Source organism: Pelobates fuscus, chromosome 12 (assembly GCF_036172605.1).
Source record: "Pelobates fuscus isolate aPelFus1 chromosome 12, aPelFus1.pri, whole genome shotgun sequence".
Lineage (NCBI taxonomy): Eukaryota > Metazoa > Chordata > Amphibia > Anura > Pelobatidae > Pelobates > Pelobates fuscus.
The window spans coordinates 115,415,444-115,432,044 of NC_086328.1; the positions used below are offsets into that span (position 1 = coordinate 115,415,444).

The window sequence follows — 16,601 nt, forward strand, 5'->3', positions numbered from 1 at the left end:
TGTCAGTATATTTGTGTGTCAGTATGTATGTCTGTTGGTCAGTATGTCTGTGTGTGTATCAGTATGTTTGTGTGTCAGTATGTGTGTGTGTGTGTCAGTTTGTCTGTGTGTGTCAGTATGTATGTCTGTGTGTGTCAGTATATATGTATGTCTGTGTGTGTGTCAGTTTATATGTATGTCTGTGTGTGTGTCAGTTTATATGTATGTGTGTGTATGTCAGTTTGTATGTCTGTGTGTGTTAGTATTTGTGTATGTATGTTTTAGTCAGTATGTCTGTGTGTGTCAGTATGTCTGTCTGTCACAGTGTGTCAGTTTATCTGTTTGTGTGTGTGTGCAGTGGTGTATTTTGGATTTGTGCTGCCCTAGGCACGACTAAATTCAGGCACCCCCAAAATCTAAATTCCCCCCCCCCCCCCAATTCGTGTCAGTGCCATTTTTTGACTGACAGATACATGCCCTCATTGATACATGCACTGATATACACTCACTGAGAGATACACAGTCATTGGCACACCCACTCACTGACAGGCACACACTCTCAGATACACATAAAATGACATACACACACACTCACAGGCACACCCATTCTCACTCACAGACACACACTGACAGCTACACTCACTCACAGTAAGGTGGACAGCCCTAGAACACAAGGCAAACACAAGGCATTTGTCTGGGAGATTGGGGTGGCATTTTTTGGCGCCCCCCTTGAAAGTGCCGCCCTAGGCAAAGGCCTTGTTTGCCTTGTGGTAAATACATCCCTGTGTGTGTGTGTGTGTTTGTCAGTGTGTGTATCTGTATGTATGTATCTGTGTGTGCCAGTGTGTATACCGGTGCATGTATCTGTATGTAGCCAATGTGTGTCAGTGTTTGTATCTGCATTTGTCAGGTTATGTATCTGTGTGTCTGTATGTTGTCATTGTGTGTGTCTGTGTATCTGTATGTTGTCAGTGTAACTGCATGTGTGTCAGGTTGTGTCTCTACGTGTGTGTGTCAGTGTGTGTAAATGTGTCTGCATAGCTGCATCTGTATCATTGCGTATATCTGTGTATCTGCAAGTGTTTCTGTGTGTGTGTGTGTGTGTATGTGTGTGTGTTTGTGGCAGTGCATGTGTATATGTGCATACATCTTAGCATTCAAACGCCAACACTACACGCAAATACACACCTGCATTCAAACTTCAACACTACATATAAACGCACCTCTTTTTTTAAACAACAAAATTATATATAAACACACCAGTGCATTCATTAACCAACACTACACATAAATGCATGCTTGCATTCAAATGCCATCTCCACAAACACAACCCGACATTCACACAAACATACTCCATAAAAAACATGCTTAAACTCAAACACACAAACACTGCTCAGTGCTAAATACAACCCTGCATGCATGGGAAAATGGTAGAGCCCCAGCTGTCAAAGCATTGTTGGAGTTGCACGACAGATGGGGATCTACCTTTTGCTCCCTCTTGCCCAAAATAATTCATGCACCAGAGCCCTCTCTACTTTACGTCGGGCAAATGTACAAGTAATTCCAATGTTTTCTTCCAAGTGGATAAGGGGCACCTGTAGATGTGTTATGCAGCATGCAGCCCGGGATCGCTGGCAGTGCAGCCCGGTTGCAGTCTGGGTAGCGAGGGCACAGCTGGATTGATGCAGCACCTGGGGCTGGGGCAGACAGCTCTAATCATTAAAAATGGCATTTAAATAATTTTCCCCTCAGGCTGTGACAGCCTGTGTCAGTCAGAGGGAATTGAAGATAGAGGTGCTGGGGGCTGCTTCAGCCGTGTTTAGTGTGCTGGCGGCCGGAGGGAGACCCATAAGGCTCCCTTTACAATTCTCTGCAATTCTATGCCCAAGCCCCGCCTCCCACATGCAAGTCCCACCCCCGCACGCAAGTCCTGCCCTCAGACTCAAGCTCCACCCCCACATTTAAGCAGGAAGAGGTAAAACATAGCTGTGTGAATGTATGTTATTGTGTGTATAGGTATGTAATTGTATGTGTGTGTATGGGTCTGATTTCTGTGTGCATGTATGTGATGGAGTGTGTGGGTCTGTGATTGTGTTTAGAGCTCTGTGATTGTTTGTGTATATATGTGATTGTATGTGTCTTGTGATTGTGTGTGGGTCTGTGATTATGTGTGTATGTATGTATGTTACTATGTGTATAGGTCCGGGATTGTATGTGCGTGTGTGGGTCTGTGATTGTATGTGTATGTCTGTGTGTGTGTACATCTGTGTATAGGTCTGTGATTGTGTTTATATTTGTGATTGTGCGCAAAGGTCTGTGATTGTATGTGTGTAATATGTGTGTGTAGGTTTGTGATTGTGTGTGTGTATGCAATTGTGTGTGTGTGTGTGTGTGTGTGTGTGTGTGTGTGTATATATCTGTGGTTATGTGTGCATATGAATATACATGTGTAGTAGATAGCTCCCTAATTTGGTATCCTTAAATATGGCAATCCCACATTAGGATGAAAAATAAGGGAGTTATCTACTAAACAATCAAAATATCAGAATTAAAAAAGGGATTTTGAAGTTTTATTACATAAATTTATTATAATATAGATGTTGTGTGTGGCCCAAGGCAATTCCTCTGCGCGCAATGCCGCCCAGGGAAGCCAAAAGGTTGGACACCCATGTTGTACACAGCGGTGTACATACCAGGGTTGCGGCTGTGACCGGGCCCGGCCCACCAGGGGGCCCGTCCGCCCCTGCGACCCGGTATGTACGCACTGGGCCAGCCTCTTCTCCTGGGGGGCCCAGGAGCCGGCCACCTCAGTGTCCCCCGAGGCTGGCCCTGCTGTCACCCGGCTGGCAATTGAGAGGAATAAAATGAGCCATTTTAGAAAAACGGTCCACAACCATGAGAATGGTGGTATAACCGTTAGAACTAGGAAGTTCAACAATGAAGTCCATGGACAAGTGGGACCATGGGACCTCAGGAATAGGAAGAGGTTGTAACAAGCCACAAGGGAGTTTATGAGGCACTTTGTAAACCGCACAAACAGAACAAGCCTGCACATATTCCTTTACAACCTTCCTGAGGGAATCCCACCTGAATGATCTCATGATAGCAGAAGTGGATTTATTAATACCTGGGTGACCAGCAGACACATTGTCGTGAAACACCTTCATGATATTAACCCTTTCCCCCAATGGAACAAACAGTTTGTCCTGAGGTTTACCGCAGGGCGCCTGAGACTGAGCCCCCATGATGGAGCCAAGCAGTGGAGAGGACAATGAAAGGACAGTGGACGCAATGATACATTCCGGGGGAATGATATGGGACATTTCTTGCTCTATTATAGCCTCAGTATCAAACTGCCTGGACAAGGCGTCGGCCTTGACATTTTTAGAACCAGATCTGTAAGTGATAAGAAAATTAAAGCGAGAAAGAAATAGAGACCACCTAGCTTGTCTAGAAGATAATCGCATAGCGTCTCCTATGCAAGCCAGGTTTTTGTGATGATCAAAAGGGGGTCCTTGGAACCCTCTAAAAGATGTCGCCACTCCTTGAGAGCTAGAATAATGGGCAACAATTCTCTATTGCCAATATCGTAATTGCGCTCAGCAGGAGACAATTTTCGAGAAAGGTAACCACAAGGATGTGGTTTCCTGGCTCTCCATCTGGGAGAGAACTGCCCTTACCCCTGTCTCTGAAGCATCATCCTCCAGTATGAAAGGCTTACTGGTGTCAGGATGTATCAATATGTTGGCGGAGGCAAACCTCTGCTTGAGAGTTTCAAAGGGTAAAGGCCACTGTTGAACAGACTCTAGTTTTTTAGGATCCATCTGAAACCCTGTGGCAGAAATATTATATCCAAAAACTGTACTTCAGACTGGTCAAAGATACATTTTTCCAATTTACAATAAAGTTGGTTTTTTAACAAGGTTTGCAGAACTTGTTTAACGTGATCGTGGTGAGACTGGAGGTCAGGAGAATAAATAAGGATATCATCCAGATAGACCAAGACAAATGAGAAAATTTAATCCCTGAGTACATCGTTAATAAAATCTAGGAAAACCGCTGGGGCATTACACAACCCGAATGGCATCACTAGATATTCATAGTGTCCACTTCTGGTATTAAATGCAGTCTTCCACTCGTGGTTTTCCTTGATTCTCACTAAATTGTAAGTGCTTCTAAGGTCAAGCTTAGTAAACACTTTAGCACCCTGGAGTCTATCAAATAATTCAGCAATAAGTGGAATGGGGTAGGCGTTCTTAATGGTGATTTTGTTCAATGCCCTGTAATCGATACATGGGCGCAACTCACCATTCTTTTTAGATACAAAAAAGAATCCTGCACCAGCAGGCAAGGATGAATTTCGTATATGGCTTTTATTCAATGAATCTTTAATATATTCCTCCATTACACTACTCTCCTGAGGAGATAGAGCATAGACTGCTCCCTTAGGTGGCATAGCGCATGGTAGTAAATTAATGGAACAGTTAAATGGTCTGTGAGGAGGTAGAGTATTAGACTGAGTCTTGCTGAATACTTCTTTAATGTCTTGGTATTGTATACGGATTTCGGGATTTTGATGTGTACTAGTGGGTAATTCAATAGTGCCCACTCTTTTGGTGACATGCTATATGCACCTTTTATTACAATACTTACCCCATTCTAATATTTCCCCATGAGGGTTATGCTTGCTAAGCCATGGGAATCCTAATATGATAGGACAAGAAGGAGATGCAATTACCTGAAATTTAATCTCTTCCTTATGTAAGGCACCAATGGAAATAACAATGGGTAAGGTTTCATGCATTTCAATGGTTGTGAGAGTGGTCTCCCATCAATAGCGTCAACAACTAGTGGTGATAGTCTCTCTTTGATAGGTATAGTATTACCCTTGACAAATTGAACGTTGATGAAGTTTCCAGCAGCACCTGAATCCATCAGGGCTTTGCATGAAAAGTTATTTTTGTCAAAGGCGATAGAAATGTCAAGGAGAAACCTATTTTTATTCTTTTCAGAGGACTTTTCCATTACACCTAAAACCTGTCCCCTTAAGGTGCGGTAGTTTTCCGGACGTATGGGACAATTGTTTCTCCTATGTCCCTTCCTACCGCAGTGTAGACATAGGCCTTCTTTTCTCCTATATTGTCTTTCTGCTTCCGACAGTCTAGTGACCCCCAACTGCATGGATTCGGTTCGGACTGTACAGGAATTTCAGGGACAATAGGTCTGGAGAAACGGGGTGCTAAATGCATACTCATGGATCTGGTCTTGTTTCTAGTAGCTTCTCTGGTTCTCAGTCTATTATCAATCTACATGACAAAAGTGATAAATTCATTAAGCTTTTTGGGTAAGTCTTTGGCGGCAATCTCATCTAGCATAATTTCAAATAACTAACTTTTTAAATGCAGAGATTAACCCACTATTAGTCCAGTCTACATCGGAAGCTAGGGTACGAAATTCTATGGCATATTCCGAGATAGACCGGTTCCCTTGTCTGATATGCATCAGGGCAGTAGAGGCGCCATCCTCTCTGCCTAAAGGTTCAAACGTAAGTTTGAATTCCGTAAGGAACTCCTGGTAATTGTGTGCCACACTCCTATTACTCTCCCATAATGGATTGGCCCAAGCTAAAGCTTTAACTTTTAAACGATTCATTAGGTAACCAATTTTAGGCTCTGTCTGTGGGAAAAGATCCCAGTGAGGCCTCAAAATGATACTCCATTTGGTTAAGAAATCCCCGGCATTCTTGAATATTCAAATCAAAATGCAGGGGAGGAGATAGGGAGATAGTAGGTGCCTTGTGTACTATAGGTGGAGGTACATAAGGTGGAGGTGAGGCCGCAGGTTGCAGGTGCGCTGTTTGGGTAAGAAGCGTATTGAAGGCCTGGGCAAATTGATCCATGCCGTGATCATTATCCTCTAGTTTCCTTATGCAAACAGCTATGTGCTTACACAATTCTACAGGATCTATGGCCCTGTCGTAATGTCAGGATTACAGTATAATCCAGCACGTAGAATTGTGTAACACAGAGGACTGATAGGTAATGTATACCCGACCTTAGAATGGCCAGACTAACGTACCAAAGAATAATCAGGAATAGCCAAGGTCAAGGGATACAGAAAGAGACACAACGATAAGGAAAAGCCAGGGGTCAGGGATGCCAGAAAACAGGGAAGTCAAAAACAATGCCAAAGTCAAATAACCAGAATTACCAGAATCAATAACGCGCTCTCGCACAACCACAAGCAAGGGCAGGATGAGAACTGGGCCTAAATACCCCTCCTCTGGATCTGATAGGGTGTAATCGGCCTTTGACCTCCAAAAGCAGTTACCAGGTTACCATTTGCATAATTGCTGCTCAGCACAAACCCTGCTGTGGATTTGATTGATGCTCGGCACAACTTTTCCTGTCAGGACAGTAATGTTGTTCGGCACAACTTTTCCTGTCTGAACAGTAAATTCCATTAATCAAATTTTTATAAGCGGCTCAATACGTGACACAGTAGTTGTGACAAAAATAGATGAATAAAATGGCCATTGGCCAATACCTTGCTTACAGATATTTGTAAGGACCATAAAGGCATTACTAGCAGTACAGGTAACAAAAAATGGCAACCGAATTTAAAAGAATGTTTGCATTTGAGCATAATACCCACATACAGTAAATATAGTTAATCATACATTTCTAAAATAAAGATATTTCAAACTGTTATATCAATCTTTATCCATCTCTGGACTGTTAATGCAATGATGTCAGTGAAATGTCCATTTCACTCTTCCCCTTCCCTGACTATAGGAATGATATGACCCATTGGAATTTTCTGTACTGTTTGTAAGCAGGATGTGAGCTGATATTTTCATAGGCATTATATCAATAACTAGTGTATTTGGGCATTCCTCTAGAACAGGGGTCCTCAAACTCTGGCCCCCCAGATGTTGCTGAACTACAACTCCCATAATTCTTTGAATTACACAGATAGCCAGAGAATCATGGGAGTTGTAGTTCAGCAACTTCTGGGGGGCCCTGCTCTAGAAGCTAGTAATAACAACTATAGTATTAATAAGTCGAGTGAGGCTTTACAAACTAGATTTTATTCTGCAAAATGCATAAAAATAAAAATTGTTATATTTGATTTATCTAGTAAAGAGGTTAAACATAGAATTTCATGTGGCCACATTAACCCTGAGTGTGTTTATAATTTTTCCGTGTTACCAGGAGAATTCAAAACTTATTTGTAAGAAAAATTATTGCATTCATGTCAGCTGTTTTTTATTTTGTGCCCACCAGCACATAAGCACAAAATTGTCCTTCATAAAGGCAGTAATAATATGTCATGCTGCTCCCTTAAAGGCGCACTATAAGCATCAAAACAACTATAGCTTAACAAAGTGGCTTTGGTGTGTAAATTATGCCCCTGTAGTCTCAATGTTCAATTATCTGTCATTTAGGAGTTAAATCACTTTGTTTATGCAGCCCTAGCCACACGTCTTTGCATGTGACTCACACAGTCTCCCTACACACGTCCTGTAAAGAGAGTTTCAATGTTTAAATGTCAATAATTACAGAGTGTGTTTAGTTTATAATTTCTTATCTTCTGCTCTGTTAAAAGCCTTCTAGAGCTTGCAAGAGCCACCTGTGTGTGATTAAAGTTTAATTAACAGAGCAGGAGATAGGAAATTCTAGATTAAACACACTGTGCTGATTGTGTAGGCTGTATTAGTTACAGGTAGTGTGGCTAGGTCTGAATAAACAGGAAGAAACAGTTTAACAGTTTAAAAAAATTGAGATTAGATAACTCAAAATAAGGTGCTGCAGCAACTAAAAAAAAGTGAATGTAAACAAAGCTTCAGGGCCTTAAGGTATTTACCTATGAATACTTAAGGAGCGTGGAAAAAAGTGAACCTCTGTTTTTAATCTTTCAGGATTCTTATCTTTAATGAATTATACCCGGGGATTTCAGGAAGGCAGGCTGGGTTCCTTAAAGATTCAAAATATTTGCATGGAAATTATAGACATGTGAGCTTAACTTTTGTGGTTCTGAGAGTATTTGAAGGATTATTAAGAACATTGTTGTCAGCAAAGATCAGCATGGTTTTATGTAACATAGGTCATGTCAAACTAACTTGATTGCATTCTACAAAAAAGTAAATAGAAGTATAGATCAGGGTGTTGCAGTGGATATGATCTACTTTGATTTTGCCAAGGTATTCCATACGGTTCTACAAAATAGGTTAGTGTTCAAGCTAAAAGAAATTGGTCTAGATGAAAATTCTTGTACTTGGGTAAAGCATTGGTTTAAAGATAGAGTACAGAGAGTTGTCATTAATGGTAATTTTTTAAGTGGGACAAAAATGGTAAGTGGTGTCCCTCAGGGTTCTATTCTGGGACTGCTTCTATTTAACATATTTATAAATGATCTTTAAATATGCATTGAAAGTCGTCAAGTTTCAGTGTTTGCAGGTGACACAAAACTCTATGAAGTTATACAATGTGAGCAGGGCCGGCCTTAGGGGTTTGTGAGCTGTGCGGCCGCACAGGGCGCTATGGCAGCAGGGGGCACCGGGTGGCCAACACATGGCTGGGTGTGAAGTGGGTTCTCCGGCATGTCTGTCTACCCAGGTGGAGGATTTTTATTATTCTCCACCCAGGACTATTAAACATGGCGGCGGAGGTGGGGCTTAGTGAGTGACAGGGGCGGGGCTTACAGAGCAGTGGAGGTGGGGCTAAAATGTCAGCAGGGGCAGAGCTAGAAGTGCTCAGAAGCTTATTCTGCACAGGAAGGGGGAAGCAGAAAGGATTCACTGCTTCCCCAACAACTGCCTCCACTCCTTACTTCCAGCCCATAATGGAAAGTGGTGACTTTCCATTTCTGTCATTTTGTGTGACTGAAACTGTGTGTGTGACTGTCACTGTGTGTGACTGTCACTGTCTGGCTGTTTGTGACTGTAACTGTGTGTTTGTGTGTGTGACTGTCTGCCTGTGTGTGACTGAAACTGTGTGTGACTGTCTGCTTGTGTGTGACGGTCTGTCTCGGTGTGACTGAAACTGTGTGTTCCTGTCTGCCTGTGTGTGACTGAAACTGTGTGTGCATGTGACTATCTCCTGTGTGTGACTGTCTGCCTGTGTGTAACTGTGTGTGTGACTGCAACTGTGTGTGACTGCAACTGTGTGTGTGACTGCAACTGTGTGTGTGACTGTCACTGTATGTGTGTGTGACTGTCTTTGGTGTGTGTGACTGCAACTGTGTGTATGACTGCAATTGTGTGAGCGTGTGACTGTCTGCCTGTGTGTGTGACTGCAACTGTGTGTAACTGTGTTTGTGACTGTCTGTCTGCCTGTATGCATGACTGTAACTGTTTGTGACTGTCTGTCTGCCGGTGTGTGTGTGTGTGTGTGCATGTGTGTGTCTGTCTGCCTGTGTGTGTGACTGTTAAATCTCTCAACAAGGTAACAACAGGGATGGAGGAATGAATATTTTCTTGTAAATCATTAATTTAATAAATCCCCTATACAAAAACTACACCACTCTATACACGCACACAAACTATACATGGATGAAGGGGGATGACCGAGGGGTGGAGGCGCTTCAAAGATTTATCGCACAGGGCGCCTAGAGACTGTGAATGTGAGCAGGATATTACTAGGCTGCAGAGTGATTTAGATAGATTGGGGACTGGGCACTAAAATGGCAGCTGCAATTTAATGTAGATAAATGCAAAGTTATGCACTTCGGAGTAAAGAATGCACAAGAAACTTACACCCTAAATTTTAGTGAATTAGGGATAACAACACATGAGAAGAATTTGGGAATTGTTATAGACAACAAATTACGCAACAATGTGCAATGTCAATCAGCAGTTGCTAAGGCCAGTAAGGTATTGTCATGTATAAAAAAGGGGCGTTAATTCTTGGGAAGAAAATATAATTGTGTCTCTTTTTAAATCGATGGTAATACCACACCTTGACAATGCTGTGCACAGGGCCGTGCAAAGATTTTTGGCTACAAAGGCAACAATGCATTTTGTCATACAAACACAGACATACAGTCATACAGACACACACATAGATAAACAGGCACAGTAGGGGATAAGGGCTGCATGTGGGGGGATATAGTGCAGCCCTTATCCCCTACTACAAACCTTAATCCTAACTACAGGGGAATTATGGGCTGTAGTGGGGGACAGGGGCTTTAGAGGGGGACAGGGTTTGTGGTGGGGGGGATAGGGGTTGTGTTGGGGGGATAGGGGCTGTAGAAAGGGGGAACAGGGGGATAGGGGCTCTAGAGGGGTGGGACAGGGGCTGTAGTGAGGGGGACAAGGGCTGTAGAAAGGGAGGACAGGGGCTGTAGAAGGGGGGGAGGGGCTGTAGAGGGGGTTACAGGGGCTCTAGATGGGTGGGACAGGAACTGTGGAGAAGGGACAGGGGCTGTAGAAGGGTGTGACATGGGCTGTGGTGGGGGCGCAAAGGCTGAGATGGGGGACAGGTGCTGTAGAGGAAGGGGACAGAGGTTGTAGGAGAAGGGGACAGGGGCTGTAGAGGGGGCAGGGGCTGTAGAGGCGAGGCAGGGGCTGTGGAAGGAGGGCAGGAGCTGTATAAGGTGGGAACTTGCGATTTGGTAGGGCACAGGGCTGTAGAGGTGGAGACAGGGGCTGTAGAGGGGGCTGCTTGAAAAAAAGTTTGATTAAAAAAAACCAAAAAACTAGAGTGTATTCCCCTCCCCTCCCAGGAAGGGGGAATCCTTATCCCTGGTGGGACAGGAGCTGGAGCCTTCAGCCAGCACACAGCAGCCAGTGAAGTCATCCAGCTCTTCCTGATGTCACGCCCTCCCTCTGACATCATCAGAAAAGTCTGTCTGACTTCACTGCCAAGCTGCAGTGTGCTGGCTGCATTGAGAGGTTAATAAAATCTGAGTCGGATTTGTGCACCTCCCACCCCCTCTGCTCTGGCACCCTAAGATCTTAATATTTCATTATGTAGAAAGGTTAACAAATGTAAACCTCTTTGGTTTTGAAAAATGATGTCTCAGAGTGGTAGCATTATTTAGATATAGTTGGGGCCAATACAAAACATTGCCTGGAAATCTTATGATAAGCAGGACTATACACAGGACACAAGGTCACACATTTAGACTGGAAGAAAGGAGATTTAGTCTAAGGCAAAGGAACAGTTTTTTAACAGTAATACAGATGTGGAATTCCATGCCTGAGGAGGTGGTTTTATCAGAGTCTGCACAGATATATTACAGCTATTTAATAAATACTTGCAAATACCTAATATTCAGAGATATAATTTTTAATTTGTGTCATAGCTTCCTAAATCAAGGAGAAATCAGACTGCTCTGGTGTCAAGAAGAATTTTTTCCCCTAGTTTTTTAGCAAAGTTGGAAGTGCGAAAGGTTAAATTTGATGGACATGTCTCTTTTCAGCCTGTGTAACTTTGTAACTCCTAAATGGCAAAGAACTGAGCAGTGAGGCTGCAGGGGCATAATCTATACCAGGAAGTGGCAACCTTTGACACTCCGGATTTTGTTGACTACATTTCCCATACTGCTCTGACAGCCATAATGCTGGCAAAGCATCAGGGGCAGTAGCGTATCTACCACTATTGAAGGAGTCGCAGCTGCGACCAGGCCCGTCACTCCAGGGGTTCTGGCTGCCGCTTCGACCCCTGTGACTGTGGGCCGCTGGCATCACTTCAAGGCCAGTGCAGAGCTGCACAGGCTCGGGGCCCACAGTTGCAGGGTTACCAGCAGGAGGAGAGAGCTGTACTGTGCTGCTCTCCTCCTGCCTCTGTGTGTAGCCTGGCCAAGCGGTCTAACAGTCAGTCCTGGTACTGAGGTCGGCTCGGTGAAAAGGTACACAATGGAAGGGGGGATAGAATGACACAAATGGAGAAGCTGGTTAGGGGAGGGAATGGCACACACAGAGCAGCTGGGGCAGTGACACACATGGGCGGGGGGGAGAAAAAGACACACATGGAGGGGCTAAGGGGGAATCACACACATGGAAGGGGGTAGGAAATGACACGTATGGAGGGGCTGGTGAGAATGACACACATAGTAATGGTGCCTGAAGTCCACTGGCAGTGGCTCATATTTCAGTATTAAGTAATTTCCCTGTGTGCCCACAGCCCCAGCCCCTTCTACAAGTACACCAGCTGTCAGCTGACACACTCAGGAATTCACAGCTGCCCATCACTGTTTTGGCTAATGCAGTAGCATTTGTCCAAATAGCAGAAGAATGGGAAAAGGCTTTGGACAGCTATTGACCCCTATTTGGAGTTAAACCATTTGAAATTGTTTTTTGTTGAACCACCTTTTTTTTTCCTTAAGGATAGAAAAGGTGGGTTAGAAGGTTAATATTCCCAGGGGCCCTGGTCATGTAAACTAACCATACTTTCACTCCAGTGGCTGAACAATATGGGTCGCAGAGGTCGCGAGTGCGACCATGTCCTCTGTGTTCTGTCTCTCATGGGGGGCTCTTGAGCTGGCCGGTTGGCCACCTCAGGGCCCTCAGAGGTCGGTGGAGATTCACTAGGGAGAGCGAGCAGGCAGCAGCTTAAGGGAAAGGGAGGTGCCTACTCTACTGATATATAATGTATCTCGGGGGGGGGGGGGAGGTGTGGATGTAGATGGGCAGCGAGGGAGCTGTAAACTTCCTTCTCCTCCTCACTGCTCTCTTGCACGCTCTGCGATGATGTTAGGAGCCTGGATATGATGTCACTCTGGCCCCAGCATCACAAAATGGCATGCGAGTGAGCAGTGAGGAGGAGCAGGAAGATTACTGAAGTCACACTAGACCCGAGGAAAAGGATCCTCACCAGTCCTTGCAAAGGCAGAGGAGGTTAAGTGGGTTTAAATAAACAAAACTATAATAAACCTACTTTTTGAGTGTGTGTGTGAGAGATTGTGTATGTGTGTGTCAAATAAGTGTGTCTGTCAATGAGTGAGTGAGTGAGTCTGTCAGTGATTGTGTCTGTGCCAAATCAGAGTGTGTGTCTGTCAATGAGTGAGTGAGTGTGTCTGTGTCACATCAGTGTGTGTGTGTGTGTCTGTCAGTCTGTGTGTGCCTACCAGTGAGTGTCTGTGTCTGGCAGTATGTATGTGTGTTAATGGAGTAAAGGACACAGCATTTTTGTGGTCCCCAGCTGACCAGGAGAGTGCGTTGTCCTTTACTCAATGAATGCAATCTTGCTTTTCAAGAAAAAGACCCATTTTGGTCAAAGTGTTGCTCATTTCTGTTCCAATACATTTGGTTACTTTGTTTTCACCTTGAGTGCCTGGACCATAATTTATTCTCCAGTATGTATGTGTGTGTCTGTCAGTATGTGTCTGTCAACACTTGTGTGTCTGTCAGTGTTTGTCAAATCAGTGATAGTGTGTGTCTGTCCGTGAGTGTGTGTTTTTCAGTGTGAGTGTGTGTCTGTCAGTGAGAGTGTGTGTCTATCAGTGTGTTTCAAATCAATGAGTGTGTGTGTGGCACTGAGTGTGTCTGTCAGTGTTTGTAAAATCAGTGAGAGTGTGTCTGTCAGTGTGTGTCAGTGACTGAGCGTGTCTGTCAGTGAGTGTGTGTGTCTGTCAGTAAATGTGTGTATGTCAGTTAATGTGTGTGTGTGTTTCTGTCACTAAAATGTGTGTTGCTTAAGCAGTTTGTGTGCCAATGACTGTGTGTTTGTGAGTAAGTGCATGTCAGTGTACGTATATGTATCTGAGAGTGTAAAAGGGGCCCTTCTATTATTCCTGCACCAGGGCCCTGTGATTCTAGGGATGCCCCTGCTTCACCCCCAGTCCAATTCCAAAAAATTTAATTAAAAACACTCTGCATCTATAACATGTGTTATGTCCTTAATGTGTTATTTTTACAATCTAGAGCAGTAACCATGGAAAACAAGGAAATAAATCATATTTAGCCCTAGAATAGCTCACTACACATAATTACTGAAATGTCAGGCATAGTCTCCAATATTGATCTATTAAACCTGGAGGTGCCCAGTAAAAGCGTCACCATAAAATCTAAATGTAGCCAGAATTATAGAAATCCAATGTTGTCATTGAGAGTTCCTTTTTTTATAACACAAAACAATGGCTAGTCTGGCTATATCTGCACACCGTAAAAAAGCTGTACACTGTAAAATAAGTCTGACTACAACTGTACAATATAAAACAGGTCTGGCTACATCATCTGTGCAACATAAAACATGTGTGACTATGTCTATACACCATAAACATGTCTGGCTACATCTGTACAACATAAAACAAGTCTGACTACATCTCCACACAATGAACAAGTCTGACTACCTCTGTATAACACAAAACAAGTCTGGCTACATCTGTATAACACAAAACATGTCTGGCTACATCTATACACCACTAAACAAGTCTGGCTACATCTGTATAACACAAAACAAGTCTGGCTACATCTGTATAACACAAAACAAGTCTGGCTACATCTATACACCACTAAACAAGTCTGGCTACATCTGTATAACACAAAACAAGTCTGGCTACATCTGTGCAACATACAACAGGTCTGACTACATCTCTACAAAATGAACAAGTCTGACTAAATCTGTACACAATTAACAAGTCTGGCTATGTCTGTATAACACAAAACAAGTCTGGCTACATCTGTGCAACATAAAACAAGTCTGACTACATCTGTTTGCAATGAACAAGTCTGGCTAAATCTGTACACAATTAACAAGTCTGGCTATGTCTGTATAACATAAAACAAGTCTGGCTATGTCTTTACAACATAAAACAAGTCTGGCTACATCTGTACAACATAAACACGTCTTTCCAGACTTAATGTACAGATGTAGCAACATGTGTACACCATAAAACAAGTCTGGCTACGTTTGTACACGATAAAGTAAGTCTGGCTACATATACCAACAGTAAGGCAAGTCTGGGTCTATTTACACTATTGTACAGGGCAAGTCTAGTTACATCTGCATATGGTAACACATCTGTACATCTGTCCACAAGTCTAACTACACCTGTACATGGTAACACATACAGATGGCTACATCTGTCCACAAGTCTAGCTACATCTCTATATGGTAACACATATATATGGCTACATCTGTACACAAGTCTAGCTACATCTGTATATGGTAACATATATATATATGGCTACATCTGTCCACAAGTCTAGCTACATCTCTATATGGTAACATATATATATGGCTACATCTGTCCACAAGTCTAGCTACATCTGTATATGGTAACACATATATATGGCTACATCTGTCCACAAGTCTAGCTACATCTCTATATGGTAACACATATATGTAGCTACATCTGTTGACAAGTCTAGCTACATCTGTATATGGTAACACATATATATGGCTACATCTGTCCACAAGTCTAGCTACATCTGTACATAGTATTCAAGCACAGATACATCATCAAAGAGAAAGGGAAAGTCTGTACCTGAACGAGAAGGATCTGATTTGTGCTGTATCCTGTATTGTCCCAGTTATGGGTTTCCTGGATCACAAATGTAGTTTTGGCATTAAATCCAATAGACAGTCTATATAGTGATAATCAAAGTGCTTTCGTAGCTGAAAAGGCAAGAGAATAGTTATCAAACACACAGTTGTCTTAGCACATCACATCCTAATACTAAGGCCCTGCTTTACACTACGTATTACCCTAACAACTGCTATTTCAGCAAAGATTAATAATGGGATTCCCCAGCCTATTGCAGAACGAAAACACAAGTCTCATTTACCCATTCTAAATTATAATACGACAGCATTCCACACAGTGAACAACAGTATATATACATACAAACATAAACAATGAAATGTGCTACCTTGAGAACCTAATTGCAAAATTTAAGCCAAATTCACCGTGTAGTGGATGTAACCGAATTGGAGAATTGATCAAACACATGTATTTTGACCTAAATTTTGCAATTTAGATTTCAATTCACCATTTAGTAAATGCACCCCAGTAAGCTTTAAATTTTGGGTGGTACCTGTGCGGTTGTTCTATTTAACCAAGCAAGAATGACGCAGATAAACAGATTTCCCTAGCAGATCCAGTGCTATAGGAGGTACATCAGAGCAGCTTTTTACATTTCGTTCATGGTCTTCCTTTACGCCTCGTGTTTTTAGAGACAATAGAATGCAGTGAAGAGGGATAAAAACATGCAGAATTTGTGCCCGCTGCAATCGCTGAAAAGGCTTCACTGCTGCAGCAAAGAGCTAGCAACAAAGCTGCCTAGATACTGTTTCAGATGCCATCTCAGATAGGCTAGGAGGAGGTGCAGGAGCAATGCATCCCAAAATTCCTAGCGGTGCCTTTAGCTCCCAGCATGCAAGTGTATCACCAGATTTTTAACCCTTCATTTTCTGCTTTTAATTTAGCTTTCTTTTTTTTTTTTATCAAATAGGCTGAATTTTCCTCTATGGCTGTTTTTTTTTTTTTTTTTTTTTTGCAATAAAACAAAATAAATAAATAAATTAAAAGGTAAAAAAAAAAAAAAAAATCTAAATATTAAAAATCACAAGTAATCTCTGATCTCTGATTTTAAGAAATGATAAAATGACTTGTAATGAAATACAGAGTTTTAGGCCACTTTGTTGAAATCTAAACAAAATATTAACGTGGTTTTT

General features: G+C 42.7%; 1 protein-coding gene across 1 annotated transcript in view; it reads right to left on the bottom strand.

Annotated features, from left to right (window-relative positions):
* The window catches only part of HSD17B12 (hydroxysteroid 17-beta dehydrogenase 12), a 166,794-nt gene extending 150,597 nt beyond the window's left edge, over positions 1–16,197 (bottom strand). Inside the window, exons 1-2 of the mRNA XM_063438189.1 lie at positions 15,962–16,197; positions 15,412–15,542 (exon numbers count right to left, since the gene is read on the bottom strand). The gene's annotated coding sequence lies outside the window, so the exon portion shown is untranslated. The remainder of the gene's footprint in view (positions 1–15,411; positions 15,543–15,961) is intronic.
* Positions 16,198–16,601: the final 404 nt, after the last annotated feature.